The sequence below is a fragment of the Rhinolophus sinicus genome, linkage group LG17 (assembly GCF_036562045.2).
Source record: "Rhinolophus sinicus isolate RSC01 linkage group LG17, ASM3656204v1, whole genome shotgun sequence".
Taxonomy (NCBI): Eukaryota; Metazoa; Chordata; class Mammalia; order Chiroptera; family Rhinolophidae; genus Rhinolophus; species Rhinolophus sinicus.
The window spans coordinates 3,699,806-3,716,956 of record NC_133766.1 but is presented as its reverse complement, the minus strand read 5'-3'; the positions used below and the strand labels follow the sequence as shown (position 1 = coordinate 3,716,956).

The 17,151-nt window shown below is 39.2% G+C and overlaps 1 protein-coding gene across 3 annotated transcripts in view; it reads left to right on the top strand.

Annotated features, from left to right (window-relative positions):
- Window positions 1-17,151, top strand: part of NME7 (NME/NM23 family member 7) — a 106,551-nt gene that overhangs the window by 39,328 nt on the left and 50,072 nt on the right. The window lies entirely within an intron of this gene.

The window sequence follows — 17,151 nt, the reverse complement described above, 5'->3', positions numbered from 1 at the left end:
TTAATTTTTTCCCAAGGAAAAATGTAATGCATGAAAAAAAGATAAAATGGAATTAGAATAAATACTAGTTACATATTTTAATAATTGCATAGATAAATAGAACCAATCTACTAAAAATGATTATATACATGAAAGGTGATGTCAAATGACTATATTTACACAGGTTGAAATCACTTCTAGTCAGTTATTCTTTAAAGATTAATTACGTTTCGTGTATTCGTATTTAATACATAAAATTAGAATTATAGTAAAATAAATTTTTATAAAATTTAATCAGATGGCAAAATAAAGTTTGGCATTTCAAGGCTTTTTCTTTTTATTTCTAAACCTCGATTTTAGGGACGCTTTAAGACCAATTTGAAATGTGTAAATTAACCCACTTCAGCTTAAAGTTAAACTGTGGCTACAATGAAATATAGTTTGAAGTCTCATATTGAATTTATTGTTAGATCCACTCGGCCCCCTTTCATTTGCTGGCTCATGTTTATCTTTTCCTACAATGATCCCATTTCCCGGTATATTTAATTTCACATGTGGTCTAGTGTGGGTGTGAGAAAAGAAGAGATTAAAAAAAGAGTTGCTAAGAGAGCAGCTGAAAAGAAATAGGGTCTTTCCCTTTGGTTGGCTGCCGACTCCCCCAAAGGCCATTTTAGCCTGTAGATCAAGAAAAACCCAGTTTATTGCTCATTGACGAGCACACCTTGATGGAGACTCAGTAGACTTTACGAGGGAAAGGTCATGGGCAGGTGTTGTAGTTTTGGGTAGACCCTGAGAGATTGAAGGAGAGCCCATCAATGCAGTGATCTGGTTTAAACTGGGCAAAGTGCATGATGTGGTAGTTTAAGTTGAACGGAAACAATGAGGCAAGGGTCTTAACCAAGTCTTTTAAGTACACAGTTGTTTGAGATGTGAGTCATTTGCCAAGTTGAGGGAATATTGTGAAAAGGGGATTGTCTGAGTTGTCTCTTGTCGGTGCAAATGGACTTATTCCTGAAGCGTACAGTGAAATTATTCACTGGTTTGCAGTCTTTTCTTTGTGGGTAAGAATTTCTTATCACAAATAAAGTCACGTGGATGTAGGCGGCCTAAGTTCTTAGTCCTATAGTTAATCTATATGGATTCAGTGGCTCTCTTCTCACTTCTTAGAGAAGTAGGAAAAAAGAAGAGCTTAGTTTGTGGGATACGTGGTGGGAAAAATAATAGTAAGGTATACTTGGCACTTTCTGTCTTGTTATATATTTATATATATAAGTTGCAACCTATTTTGTCATTTGGGGCACTCAGATTTTAAAAGGGAAGAAAAACAAGGTGAATGTTCTTGTGTTCTTTGTGTTTTTTTTCAGTTTCAAGATTATGCAATGTGTTTGTTTTGATATCCTCAGTAGTATTTCTATGTGGGTAGTTTGACTCCATTTGTAAAATGAGATATTTTCACTCTGAAATCAGGCTGCATGGGTTTGAATTCTGGCTCCGCTGCTTACTAGCCATGGGATGTTGGATAAATTACTTAACCTCTTTGTACCTCGTTCCCTCATCTGTGACACGAGAATAATAGTATATTTTGTTCACGCAACGATTGGGAGGATTAAATGCATTCAATGTAATGGTTAAATGACTAAAGGATTGATTAAACGTAAGGAGTAATGTCCTAAACACAGTGCCCAGTGCTTGGTTCAGTGCTAGGCAAGTGTTAGGAAATTATTACCACTATGATTAGTACTACTAATACTATTAGTACTATTAGAGTACTGATAGTACTCTACCGCGGCTGCGCTACCACCACCACTACTCACATCATTATCTTTTAATTTTTAAGTAAAGTTGAATGACTCCTTAGTAACAAAGCAATAGTTTAAAAGGCTAACAAAATCCGACGTCCACAGAAAGAAAGAAAGAAAGTCCGTATCATTGTTTAAGGAGCAAAGCACTTTCTTTTCCTCAGTTAAAGTCTGGGTCTCATTTACGTCCGCGAAGGAGGACTATTGCTTGTATCGAGTTGACTGAGCAGCCGTCATCCACCCTCTATCCTGATTGCCCATTGTGGTTGGGCAGAGGGTGGTAGTCCAATCTGGGAGAGCTGCTTTTGCACTTGTAATGGCCCCAAAGTAGCCTGTTGAAGCGTTAGAACCCTGCGGTTTTGTCAGAATTTTTTTTCTTATGAAAAATATGTGCATTAAACAATTTTACATCATCCTTTGTGAAATTTAGTTTCTTCCTCAGTAAAATGAGTCAGGATGGGTTCAAAGTTTCCTCTGAGCCTGTAAACCTGGGTATTCTGTTATTGTGCAAAATTGTGTAGGACATTCTATTCTGTATTGCATGCTGTATCTCAATGTTGTGTCTTGGCTGTAAAAATTAATACCAAGTTCATGGAGGTTATTTCAAAGCAATTTTAGATTTTATTTTTGAAAAGACACATAGAGACACTTTGGGGGCTGTTTGCATTTCATTTATTAAGAAGCAAGTTATTTAGTAGAATATTGGCCAGTTTGTATATTTAATGCCAGAATTGTCTCTGATGTGCTCATTGAAACAGGACTGGTATCCGCAAGATTATATTTATCAAGTTCCTCACTTTTAAAAATTGGGTTATTCTTACTGAGAACCTCTTTCAGAGTGTGTTTGCACCCTGAATGGTAGTTTGGATGCTAGGTAGGCGAGGAGCCCTAGAAGACAGGTTCCACCCTATTGACCATCCCACCCCCACCCCGCCCCAAATGGGACTGATCGAATTGGTTATGTTACCAGCTTTTTCGTAGTAAAGAGGTTGGATTTAAACATAGTAAATGGAACTCAGTTTCAATAAACCTTCTTGGAGTGGGCCCAATTTTGCTTAGAATCTCCCAGTTTTGGAGCTGTGTGATTGTTTTGTATTCTATCTGAGATAGTAAACAGGAAGGGAATTTATAACAGATACATCAAGTACATCGAACTACATACATGTAAGACCCTGACTTTGAACACACAGAGAGCTTCGCGTGCATTTCTGAAACACAACTTATAGGCAGTGAAAATACCTAGTGAATTTGTAAGTTATGGGAACTTTAAAGGACATTAGTGCTTTACTGATTTATGAGGAATCTCAAGAGTTCTGTTCATTCCTACAAAAGAACTCCAGCCTTCGGGTAGAATTACATTTAATAGTCCGAAACAAGTAGGTGTGTGTGAGGCTATTAAAAGAATTTCATTTAGAAATAGTGAAATTTTCTTTGCTAATATGTTCCAACATCTAATAACCTTCAGAGGAAAATGGGAGTCTCTAGGATTATCAGTTGTAAGGCAGAGGGCAGAGGGGAAGAAGGTCTCAAATTCTGTTAATGAGATTGTTACAAAGGACTTTCCTTAAGTATGGAGCAACAGACACAGTTTTATTGCTAACTGCAGTTCGTATTTATGGAGTGCTGAGTAATTTGCATGAATTACTTAATTCTCAAAGCTCTGAGGGTTGGTATTGTTTGAAACCCATGTCTCGGAGGAGGGAACCTAGGCAGAGATGTTAATACTGTTGTCCAAAGTCCCACAACCCAGAGGTGGTGGGGTTGGGATTTGTACAAAGTGTCTTCTGTCACGTTATACCAGTCTTCCTCTACATGGGTTACCACACAGACCCTGTAAATCCCCAGCCCTTTATTAACCCCATTTTATAGGTGTGGAACCTCAGAACAAGAAGGGCTAGGTAACACCCTGAATGCTTCCCCAGTGGGGTTATTTGCACTATTCCATGAATACTGAGGTCAGCTGTTTGCTTGTGGAAAGCCATTCCTGGTAGAAGGTTATGTAATAAGTGGGATGAAGGGTGACTTGAATACCTTTGAACATCTTAACTGGGTGAAAAAATACTTCAGTTTCAGGTAGGACTGAGGGAAATCTCTGCCCTTTCTTCAGGGAACCCTAACTTAATACCCTCAGAAGGTACCAGGCTCCCAAGTGACATGTTCTCTTGGGACCCTCTTCTTTTCCTGCATAAACTCAGCAGTTTGCCATCGCATACTATGTAATTCATATGCACAGCTACAATCTGTAATCTGTATTCCATATTAATTTCTGACCAAGGATCACTGGTGTCTCCTCCATCAGATTACCAACTCCGATAGCAGGGACAGTATTTGTTTTATTGTCATATTCTTCTAAATATTTTGTGTCCCTCATCGTAATTTTTCTTTCTTTTTCTTTTTCTTTTTTTTATATATAGTCTGTGTGTTACTCAGGAGACTCCTTAGTGTCTGAACATTGTCAGAGAATGTGGTCTCTATGACAACTGTTTCTCTGAAATTTGTTGATGTCCTTTGTTACTTAGTGAATGGTTCATTAAAAAACTTTCTTTCCAATGTGTGCCTGAAAAGGAGGATGTTTGTTGCATTGTTCTCTCTTTATATATAAATAACTATTGATTCAAACTTTTTGTTCTAATTTAAAGTCTTACTGTTTTTTTTCTTTAATTTTGTGGGCTTAGTTTATCAGCTTCTGAAAAAAGCTTTGTTAAATTCTTCCATGTTAAAATTACCTATAATTATTATGAATTTGTCAATTTCTCCTTCTAATTTGGACTGTTTTTGCTTCCTACATTCTGAGGCTTCATTGTTATGCATGATTTATTTTTACTCATTATGTAATCTTTATTCCTATTGGTTCTTGTTGTTTATCTTAAAGGGTAGTATATCTTTTTTCCAATTTGTTTTTTAGTCTTTTGCTTCTAACATGTATCTTATAGTCACTGTGGATGAATTTCGTTTCATTCTATTTTTTAAAATTTTTATTTTTTCAACCCAATCTAATAGTCCTATCTCAGAATAGTTGAATTTAACTTATTGTAATTTATTGTGATTGCTGGTCTTCTTGGATTCATTTCTTTGTCTTGCTAAAGATTTTTCATTCTTTTCCCCTGCCCGCCCTCTCCCCCCCCCCCCCCCAGCCTACTGTTGGGTAAAGTCTTCATTATTGCCCACTTTCTCCTTTACTTATCTGCTGGTATAAAAGCCCTAGATCAGGGGTCAGCAAACTGTGACCCTTGGGCCAAATCACGCCAGCTGCTTGGTTTTGTAAATAAAGTTTTACTGGAACACGGCCATGGTGGTCATGTATGTATGTTCTATGGCTGCTTTTATGCTCCAGAAGCAGGATTGAGTAGTTGTGACAGACACAGCATGCACTGCAAAGCCTAAAATATTAACTATCTGACACTTTATAGGAAAAGTTTAATGACCTCAGCCATACAGTGTATATTTTCAATTGGTTCTGCCTACATTTTAGTATGTGTACCTAACTGTGTATTTTATCAATAAAATTTAAACTTGTTCACTCTATCCAGATTTTTCCTAAAGCAAAGACTTGAGAATGCTTTCAACTGCAATCTTGTCCTTCCATCTTTTAAGTTGTTAGTGTCAGAAGGCTAATTCTCCTTTTTTAAAAAACTTTTTTAAAAAAATCACATTTATTGATGTATAATTTGCACAGCATAAAATGCACACATTCTCAGTGTGCAGATCTGCTGCTTTATTATAGTGTCTCAGGCTCTCAGTCAAGAAGTCCGTCTTCCCTGTCAACTTGGTCCTGCCTGGTGTCTCCTTGGAGACAGTTAGTGGAGGAGTCCATAGTTTTGCTTGTTGGATATGTTACTGTGTGGAAGGAGGATTGCTGAGACTATCCCAGGCTTCATTGTGTGCTTTTCTGATAGAGAGTCGCTATCAATGACAAAGCAATGAACAGTCACTCTTGTCGTCTATCTTTGGAAGTCAGGGCTGTCTCTTCACACCTGACTGGAATAAGGAAACATGTGTTGCTAGGCAGCCAGGGCACTAGCACCTCGCAACTGTGTGTGAGGTGTCCCTCAGGAACCCAGGCTGTCTTCAGAGCCTGGGGATGGGTAGTGTAAGCCAAAGATCTCTGCTCCTCTGTCTGACTTCGAGGAAACAAGAATCTAGATAAAGGATCGACAAAGGGCTCAATGGAAATCCTGCGGGGCCTGGCAAGAGTGATTGCAGGATGTAATGTTTGGGTGACTGTCATGCTTCTATGGCTTGACACTTGCTAACTGTGTGTGGCCTTGGGAAGATTTCTTGGCCTCTCTGAAGCCTCATTTATTTCATCTGCAAAACGAAGGTGACGGAACCTGCTTCATAAATAAGTCAGTACATGTGATGTGCTTAGGACAGTTTGCATTGTAAGTGTTCAAGAAAATGATACTATTGTTAATAGTAGTTGTAGATATTACATCACATGGTCCACTTTTTTTTTTTTAAACCCTGAATCGGCTGTGTTTCAGTGATCCATTGCTTTATAACAACCCCCCTCCAAAAAAGAAACAAAACAAAACGAAGAAACCTAGTTGCTTAAAAATGTTTTATTGGTTCTCACAATTCTGTGGATTTACCTGAGCTCACCTGGCCATCCTTCTGTGATCCACCTGGAGTCACTTGTGTAACTTCTAAGATAGGTGTCTCAAGCATCAGATTTCATCTTTCATAACTTCAGAAGTATAAATGCTACAAACTTAACAAATAGCACATCCAGGCTTAATTGTTTAAATTTCTTTCATACTCATTCAGTTTTTTGTATTTTGAAAAATATTTACTTTTAAGTTTATGTTTTGATAAGCGTTTAAAACAGAAACTTATATAATGAAATCTTCAAGTCATATTTTGTTATGTGTCTGTAGCAGGTGTACCTATAAGCCACTAAAACCTGTAGTAAGGCCTGTGCGACAGTCTGCGTGTACAGGACTTGGGGGCTCATGTTTCTTGGAAGGAGGATTGTTTCATTTGAAAATAAGTTGGAAACTTCCCTTCCCCATCCTTTTCACTTTTTTTTTTTCCACTTTTTTTTTTTTACTTTTTTATGCTTTAGGATTCAGCACTCACTATCCAGGGAATAGTGTTAGTGAAGTGACTCAACACATATGCCTTTGAGATGTCGGTCTGTTGACCTGTTAGGTTCCAGTTGTGCACAGAGATTTCCGGGAGGAACAGGATCAATGCAGGCTTTTATGTAGAACTTGAATGGCCACGTACCACTCCCCTTGCCTAGTTTTCACGCATGAGTCTATTAGAGGCCCAATAGCTTTAGAACGTATGGTAACTAACGCTGAGCATAGCTAGGCATGATCGAGGCTTGTGGAAAACATATCGCAAAGAGTTTGTAGCAAAGATGTGTTCCCATGCCTGGCCGTGGAGGAACCCTTGCCACTGGTGTCTGTGTATCCCACGAGCCCCTCCCCCGCAGAAGGGCCTGTGTAACTGCACAGTGACAGGATGGAGACGGGAGTCTCTTCTGCCGCCGCTGTGCCCCTGCTCCTCCTCCAACCCTGGACTGAGCCCCGGGGAGCTGGGGCCCAGCGGTTCAGGGCCCCTGATGTTCCTTTACCAGGAAATGTTTTAAACATGAAAAGCTAAGGTAGCATGATGTCATGTTGTGAGACTTGAAAAGATGATTCGGGTTGCATGGCAGATGGGAAGTGCTGGAATTCTGACAGTATAATTATCATCGATGCTTATGCGGAAGAAGTAGGGCACCCGTCTAAAGAAAAGATGGAACCTTACCAAGAGTTCTCTGAAAAGCTTGGGTTTCCAAACGACATGTTAAAATATGGGACAAGTTGACACGTAATGAAAACTGAAGGGACATGATGACTGCAATTGCTTTTTGAGTGGGTTTATAAATGGTGCTCTGCTTTTCTACATATCCACGCATCTTTCGTGCTCTAGAAGGCCTGTGGTTCAAAGTTCTTGCTTGTTTTGGGGGTAGTTCATTTGTCACCTATCACCAGCTTATATCCACTGCCCTCTCTGTGTTGTCATACTGTGGTCTGTGTGGGTGCAAAGTGGGAGTGGGTCACTCCTCCCAGTTTTTTTCCCCAGAGCTATTTTCATGGTGGTTATTACAGAGCAGATGCGCAATCAAAGGGATGGTCTGCAGGTCTCTTTAGGATACTCTGAAGGTCTCAGTTTGAGCACATTGGAGGGAGCTTAGATGTCGCTGATGTGCTTAAAACCAGTCTTGAAATTTTTGGTACGCATTTCTGCCGTAGAGTTTCTACCCTGTTTTTTCTTATTCTTTAGAGGACCCTGGGTTCGAGGGCAGGCAAACTTTATGCCAAATCTTATTTAAGCATTAGACTGAGTCAGCAGATAAAATTTCCAATATGAGTTATACAGTGTTTGGCTGTGTATTAAATAGTTTTCATTTAATCTGATCACTTTTAGTTAATGTGATTTACAACTCTTGCCTCAAATTCTTCGCAAGTATGGCGTGAGGATAAATGAGGTAACATATATATAAAATCAACTTGAATTCTTTAGGAAAAGTCATCATCCTAAGAAAAACATCTTACTTTGATATATAATGAAATAAAGTTGAATGTTTTCTTTAGGAACTGTGTTTTCTTTAGCTCCTTTCTAGTAATAGACACCGAAGAGATACAGAGGTGGGTAAGACTAAGTTTCAGCCAGGAATTTGTCTAGCAGCTTTTATTGGGATTTTTCGTGTATTAATAAAAGTAATACACATTACAGAAAATGTAGAAATACAGAAACATGTTTAGTGTAAAAATCACTTACCCCTATCATTCAGAGGTTCTAACGATTTGCCATGTGGCATGTTCTTCCTTCTCTGTCAAATGGAGCCAAACACAGTAACATGGATGAATTTCCCAATTGTGAAGTTGAGCAAAATAAGACATAAAGGCATATACCATGTGACTCAACTCATCATCAAGTTCAAATATAGGCAAATGAGCTATGTTTCTCAAGAATGCATATGTAGGTAGTAAAGAAGAAGGAAGTGCATGGAAAAGGTTATTTCAAAGCCAGGAAGTCACTGAGAGGGGGCAAGACTGGTGGGGAGACACGTACAGAGGGCTTCTGGATGCTGGCACTATTCCGTTGTTTATTTTTTTGACCTGGGAGGTAGTTACCACAGATGCTCACTTTAAAATTATTTATTAAACTGAGCATGTCTGTTATATATTTTACAGTGAATGTATAGAAGTCAGACAAGGCATAGAATAGATGACATACTATGCTGTCATGTCATGAAAACCAAAAAGGCCATGTCCGTATTTGCATATATTTTGAAAATAACTAGAAAGAAAGTACATAAAAATGAGTAACCATGATGGCCTCTAAGAAGAAGGACTGAGGTTCTGTGCTGGGAGGGAAACTTACTCTCACCCTACACCCTTTTATTTCCATTTTGTGCGTTTTCTGATGAAGAATGGTCTTAAAATTAAGTGATAGAAGGTAGAGGACCTTAAGACAAGAAAAGGTGAGAACTCAACCTTTTGTGACTTCCTTGTGAAGATTATATAGGTTTGAAACAGTGGGATTAAGGAAGACAATGCATATGACTGGAAATTAGAATCTCAGGCTTTTCAGGTCACAGGAAGCTTTTTCACGGCCGGGAGGGTGGTTATTGGGGTGCTGTGTCCTCACAGGGCTCGCTCGCCGTCACACTTCTCCAGCGTCTGTGTGCGTCCTGATCCCTTGGAGGGCTTGTAAACACACGGATTCCTGTTCCTACCTCTAGACCATCTGATTCAGTCCTTCTGCACTTCTAGCAAGTTCCCAGGCCATGCTACGCTGCATATGTAGGGACCGCATTTGGGGAGCCACTAGACAGCAAAACTGCCCCCACTAAAGACTATGCCGGGAAATAGAACAAAAACGGAGGCCCCTACACAGTGCATATAGTATGTGTTCCCAATAGACAATGGGCAAGAGTGACGGAGTCCGTGGCCCACGTTGTGGCATCACGGCGGTGTTTAAGCCTGTCTGTGGATGGCAGCGTAGGTCTTGCCAGGAAATCTCATAGAGCCACTTACAATCAATAGAAGAAACAATGTTCTGAAATAAGATCCCTCAATACGTGGATCTCCTTACCTGTGACTTTGGATAGCTGGAATAAACAAAAACCAATGTGCCTATTAAAAAAAATCATACAAAACACTAGCTTGGAGAACCTTTTTCTTTATGTCTTTAAAAAAGGAGACAACAGAAATAATTTTAAGAAAGGATAAGATTTCTTTATTTTGTTCTTGTTGGAGTTAATGGTTCCATGGGTTTGAATTACTTTTTCAGCCTTTTTCATTGTTTGTCTATGACTCTAACAGATGTCCATTGATGAGTTACGACATGTGTAGCACTTATTATATTCATGAAATTCTAGAAACATGAAGCCGGCTTCTAATGGGAGCTGTCCTTCCTTCACCCTCCACAAGAGGGCCTGGCCTCTTTTTAGATGAGGAAGGATCTCCCACTACCCAGAAGCTGGCAGGATCCTGTGGTGTAGAAACGTCACCTTGCTTTTGATTGTGTGACTGACTTGTCTTCTGTAGTAACCTGGCATTGACTTTGGACTTCTGATGACCTATTTGCCTAATATTACAAAATTTCCAGTTTCTGGTTGTCTGCCCAGTACCCCACTTTGTTTTTGTTTTTCGGGGACTTTGTTTTAAAATTGTGCTCTTATTTCAACCATACTAGCTGTCCTCGGCTTCTTTTGCTGTGTGGAGTCTATCCCTGTCTCCCAGTAAAGGAGGAGCTTCTTGACTCCATTTTCCTGGAGATCCGAGATCCTGTGGGTCTTTTCTGTTGTCCTGTGCTAGGGAGGCAGTGGAGGGGGGGGGGGGGGGCTGTCTTTACAATTTTCTACTCATTCAATTATGTTACGATGAATTGTAATATCCTAAGTTACCATGTTGTGGTGACATGTGTAAAGCTATATTGGTTACTCTTAATTGCCATGTAAGGAATTTACAGAATTTATGGTTGTTAGGATATTGGTAAGGGGAAAAAAGGTGTATTTTAGATCTGGGTTTGTGGTGTGAGTGGAAAATCAGAAATGCTATTGGATGAATGAGGTCTATCTTTTACAAGTCTGCTTGCTACTAGAATAGATTTTATGATCAGCTAATGGATAAATTTGAGATCCTCTAAGACCTAAGTGCTTTACCAGTTCTCAGTTGAACAATTCTGCTGAATCCAGACTCTCGTCTGCAATTGACTTATTGCGATTCTACAGTATTTTTGTTTATTAGAATGAAGAAAACCATAGACATTTGCAGCCAAACTGATGGGTGGGTTTACCTTTTCATCTGGTCAGGAATTACTGGATGATCGATTATCAGTGAAGTGGTATCGTATTGCCTGGGAACATTGCTGTCTAGGAAACAGAAAGCTTTTCCACCTGGGTTTTATGCCTAAGGTTATTTGTTATGAACGTTTGCTAGGATTAGTATTGAATTCCTTCTGTTGAATTTAGTAGTGCTAGTGATTTCTTTTGTATTTTGGTGTTGAAAATGAATCTAAACTCTTATAGTCTCTAGCTTTGATTTGGCTTGAGATTAATTACATTTTAAAGACACCCTCACCTTATTTTTAAGTCGAAATACCTCTTAATTTCATTTTGCTAGATTTAAATTTTAAAGGAAATCAAATTTCTCCAATTTGGTTATTCGTTGCAATTGGTTATTATTATTAAACATCTTTTTATGTATTAATTTTGTTAGTTCACACGCACTTAGCTATCTCAGGATTAAAACTTTTACAGTTTCTTACTCCCCAAAAATGCAAGATTTCTTTGTTGACGTGTTTCCCATCCTTCCGTTTCATTTCTCACCACCCCTATTTAGTGTCTGTATTACGGGGTGTATCCACCAAGTTATGGTGAATTTCTTTGTAACAGCCTGGCTGCTTCTTTCAAGTTTCATTGTATAAGTTGCTTTGCTCACCAGAGTGTTCCTTTCACGGGCTTTCATTTCTGTGAGGAGGGTTTTGTTGTCACCTGTTTATACCTGTTGCTTTCAGCGGGTGTACGGGTTACTGTATAAATACTATGATAGCAAGGGAAAATATTAAGACTCCAGGAAAGATCCTAACATTAGAATAGTTATTTCCATAGAAAGTATTTTTTAATGTAGAGACATGGGAAAACTGAAACTACTAGATGATTAATTATGAAAACCAATTTTGTCATAATTTTGAGGAATATTGTCCACCTACTTTGTTAACTTTTCTCTAAATGATTTTCGCTCTGTAAAACAGTTATCTAGAACTACTAATAAAGGATAAAATGATTATTTCCTCTTTTTTCCTTCAAATTTGATAAGCGTCAAAATGGTAAGAAGGAAACCTTAAGCTCTGATTAATCAATAAATTGGGTGATCTTCGGAACAATTCAAAATTACCAGCTAGACATCTAGTTATTGATTTTCTAGTGTATAGTGTATATCCAGAAGATCAAAAAAGATAGGTTGCACACATATAAATAATGTTTATTTTGCATACTGTAAGGGGAAGCAAACTTTTACTTTTACCCTTTTAGAGTTCTTTTTGCCTAGGCCCTGAGAATTAAATTGATGTAAAACAGATCAACAGGAGAAAAAATATGAATTTATCTAATACAAGTTTTACATGACACAGGAGCCTTCATAAGGAATGAAGACCCAAAGAAATGGAGAAAAACGACTTGCTTTTATATTAATTAAGTTAAAGAAAGAGGCAATTGTGTAATTGTGGAAAAGTGACTAAATTATGTGGGGACGCTAAAGGAAGATAAGAATTATTTTAACAAAGCTTATTTGTTTAGAATTCTCTCAGTCTCAACTTCTCCGCCCCGTGATGATAAAAATGTTTTCCAACTGGTTTAGGGAGGACATCTTTCATATGGGAATTTTATCTCTTGCTTTTAAGAAAAAGAAGGAAGATCAGAGTATTTTTCTCGTATTTGCTGTTTTTCAAGTGCCTTTCTTTAACTCAAAATCGTCAGCATACCGGAGCACCACATTTTGGGGTAGCATGTTCTGAACTCCTTCAATATACATGAGTTATTTAATTGCGTGAGACGTACAGCCAATTAAATATTTTGACTGATTTGTTGTGTAGAATCTCAGATTCTGGAGGCAAACAGAGCTGGGTTTAAAATTCAGTTGTGTCACTTCCTCGCTACTAGGGTGTGCTGTTTACCCCTTGAGTATAGGTGGTAAACATCTACAAAAGGGATTCTAATAGTGCTTCCCTCCTTGTGCTGTTGTGCGGGTTACATGAGATAAAATGACCAGCACGTATAGTGCACACGAGAGAGCAGACTAGCCGTTCCCCCGAAATTGGTGTTTCCCTTCCACCGTCTAGACTCAGTTCTGATAAGTAACTGCCCTGTCAGATACCGTGGTTCACTGGGTTGGTTGGAAAGGCTCGCCTCCATTGAATTGCTTTAGTAATATATATGTATATATAAGTTTATATTCACGTTTTTTAACCTAACACTGTATTTTGAATTTTTGTCTGTGCAAATAATTTTTGAAAACGTAATTTCAAAGGCTGAATAATAGTTGTATGAATGTAATCCTTTTTATCTAACTTTGTCTTGTTTCATCATTTGGAATTTAAAAGTTTTATTCTGAGGTCAGTATTTTCCTGTATACGTTTTTGCGAATATCTTATGTACCCTTAGAATCACTTCAAGAAATGGAATTCATGTTATGAACTTCATGGACGGAAGGGGCGGGGGGATCTTCCAAGCTCACTTTCAATCGTGGGGCGATGCATAGGATTTCCCAGGATGTTTGTTGCTGTCTGTCACTCTTCTTTTATCAGAATCTGCACGCATTAGAATACCACAGCTTTCAAAATGTGCTATTTCTTTTTATTCCCGCCCTTCCTACGCAGCCTTTCTTTCTCAGGCTGCCGTATATCACCTTCTGTATAAACCGTGTGGCTTGGTGCGGACACTCTTAGGGCATTCAGGTTGGGTTTCTATCAGTTACACTAATTCTGTCTCATTTATCCCCACTGCTGCAAGGAGGGCAGGGGTTGAGCTGGGCTTAGGGACGACATGAAGCAGAGATTTGGTCAACCTCCCTGTTCTCGCTGCCTTTCTTGTTGGCTTCTCTTGACTGTCAGCTTCATGCTCTTAGATAAGCTTTTCCCAGCAGGAGGACAAGGGTTGTCAGCAGTGCAGGCCTCATAAACATATGAAAACAGTGGAAAGAGTGCTTTCCTCCCCCGCCATTCTTCTTTAAATAAATATAAGTAAATCCATCCATCCATCCCAGGGAAGGACTCTGATTGGCTTGTGCCAATTATGGGCCCATTCCCAGGTGAATCGCTCTGGCCTAGGAAGCAGAGTGCTCAGGGTGGCTGCCCACCTCCTGACCAGTCTCTGAGGCTGTGGTTAGAGGGTCACATAGGAGGACGATGACAGCTCCCTTTCTAATCAGATGGCTAGTGAGGTCAGTTTTCCTAAAAGGGGGATTGGGAGGGGCTCCTAATCCCAGGAGAAGCAAGCGTTGTCAGAAAGACAGAGCAATAGATGTCTGATATTGATGATTGGATAGAGGATGGTCACTTCTAAAGGGGCTTTTGAACAATCCAAGTGAAAGGTATAAGGATATGACAGACACGGGGAGCGGAGATGGAGCAGTGATTTGACTTTCAAATCATTTAAGAGACTTTCACATCATTCATGGAGTTATAAACAAACCATGGAAAACAAGCTAGCTATGCAAACACCAGCCCAACAAAGCAAGCATTGGGCTTCGTGTGACCCTTTTAAACTTGGTCGCTGCATGGCACGCAATTTTACTCTTTAAATTTTTAATAGGCCATTTGCATAGTTGTCATTTGTTCAGTCACCTGAACATTTTCTATCCAGACCAAAGTAAAGGACATGCGTTATTGACAATTTGTCTTTTCAAGCTGTTCAACATAAAACAGGTTTCTTGAATGCCTCGCTATCCTGCCTCCACACATAACCAACTGAATATAAAAAAGGCAGTATCCCTGACTCACGTTTGGCTGTTCTTGGCAGAATGGCAATGCTACTTGGACTGTGACATTTTTTTTTATCACTTTATCTGTGAATAGTATTTTTCTGTCAAATGGTACATTCCACAGGGCTAGTTTAATGTGATTATAGATTCATATTAGATATAGATTGTGGATTTCTCTTTGTGTTGGCTAATTCATAGTGCTCAAAGCCGCTTTCATATTTAGATCAGGCGTGTTTAGATCAGGCACTTTTGCTCATGCTGAAGTACAACATCTTGTTTTTTGACAATTATTTGAGTTGTACAGCCTTTTTCAGGGAATACTATGTTTCCTCGAAAGAAGGACTGGCAGACAAACTATGGTTATTGAGACGTGGGTAATGGAAAGTGTTTTCTTCAAAATTAAGTAAGCCTGTCATTGTGAAGAAATGACCACCAACAGTAGTTGTGGCCAAAGATAAAGATCCAAGTGAAGATAAAGTCACAAACGAAGACTGGAAGGAGGGTCTTGGAAAACTGTATCCTCACCTTGAGCCTGAGATCGCCCCCATCCTTAGAGACGATGCTGATGAAATGGGGGCTGAGAATGACAAATGAGGTGTTTTGCGTGTGGTGTAATGGATGTGAGATCTGCATTCGCCAGTGAACTCGTGTTTTCTAAGTGACCCACGTGCGATGTTACAAAATCCTGCCAGGAGTCATTCAAGTACAAGGTAGATGGGTGGACTTTGACCACTAGGGTTAAAAACAAAGCAAAACAAAAATCCAGTGCTGGAGGTTTGGAATTTTACGTTATCTCAGTTCCGAGGGTCCTTAATCTCCTTTAATTCGCAACTGTCCCTTGTTTTCTAAGAATTTCCCCCTCCATGATATTGTGATACTACTATAATATTTTCCTCTTTATTCTCTTGCACATTTTCTTTTACATATTCATTTTCATTCTTCAATCCCCAACCTTTAGATTATTTCTGAAAACTCATTCCTCCCAGTTCTTTTTCGCTTTCGCCCTTTTTTTTGTCAAACAGCAGTCATCTATTCTCATCATTTCAGCTCTAACCTTTCTGCACCCCTCATTATATTTCTGTCTATATATTGGGCAGCAGCCATACCCCAAACTCCTGATTTTGTGTAGGGAGTTCATTCACTCATTCCTCGATGACTTTTTTCAGCCATTGAATATGCTCTCTGCTCAAATACTGATCCGTGTTCTTCCCTAAAATTCTGTTTCTAGGTCCAAAATAATTCAGTGTCTTTTTCCTAAATTTGGTTTCGTTACTTGTTTTCTTCTTAAAGGTGCCTCAGTTTTCCAGCCAGTCGCTTGGACTCAAAACATTTTTTACTCCTTCACCTTCATACCCTGTGTCAAGTTCAGTCCTGCTGCTTGTTTGGAAATGTCTTCTGTTGCTTCCTTCCTTCTTTCTCTACGGCCGCCATCCAAGTCCAGTCAGCGTGCTAGATGATTTTAAGAGCCTTTGTGATTCTTTCTACCCCTTGTTCCTTTCCTCAGACCAGCTCGCCCATCATGCTTCCATTAGTAATCTTCCTAAAACACCACTTTTCTCCTGTATTGTCTGGCTCAGCCTTTTCGGTGATTCTCCATTTTCTTTAGCAGTGTTTCCCTTTGGAGGCAAAATGTTCTCCCTTTTGGAGGCAAAATGTTCCCAGGGTTGACACAAACTATTTTAATCATAATGCAACGTAAATATGCCCACCTATAAAACTAAATATAAACTTTTGCACATACAACTGTCTCACTGAAATGGTTTACAAATTCATGACAAACAAAACTATGAGACGGATAAAATGTAAGTTAACAGCATTCGTGTGACAAAGGATGTTTGCTAAAACCACACGTCGAGTTCAGCATGAATATGGTACAGACTGTTCAGAGTTGGACATTGGCCTGTTATACTTGTCAGACTACTGAGAAGCTTTAGTTGCTGCCGCATGCTGTGATGTCATCTGGTCTTCGCTTGGTATAAAGGTGTCATTTGAGAAACAGATCTGTCGTCTTTGTTTTTCCGTCCCTCAGCCTGCTGCAGTTAGGATAACATTGCTTGGCTGCTGTAACAGTAAATAAAAATGCACATTCAGGCACTGATAGTGCTTGGTAATTGGGGTTACGAGGTGAGCATCCAAAGGACCCAGAATTGGTGTGTGTGTGTGTGAGAGAGAGAGAGAGAGAGAGAGAGAGAGAGAGAGAGAGAGAGAGAATTTTAGTTGAGTTGAAATAAAACAAACTTAGAAGATTTTTAAAAAACCAGTCCCAGACTTGCAGAGTCCACTAACCCCATTATATAAATCGCTGATCTGTGGGACGAAGACCAAATTCCTCATGTTGACTTCCAAGGCCGCCATCAATTTGGGTTAAATCTCTTTTACTCTTTAGTTTT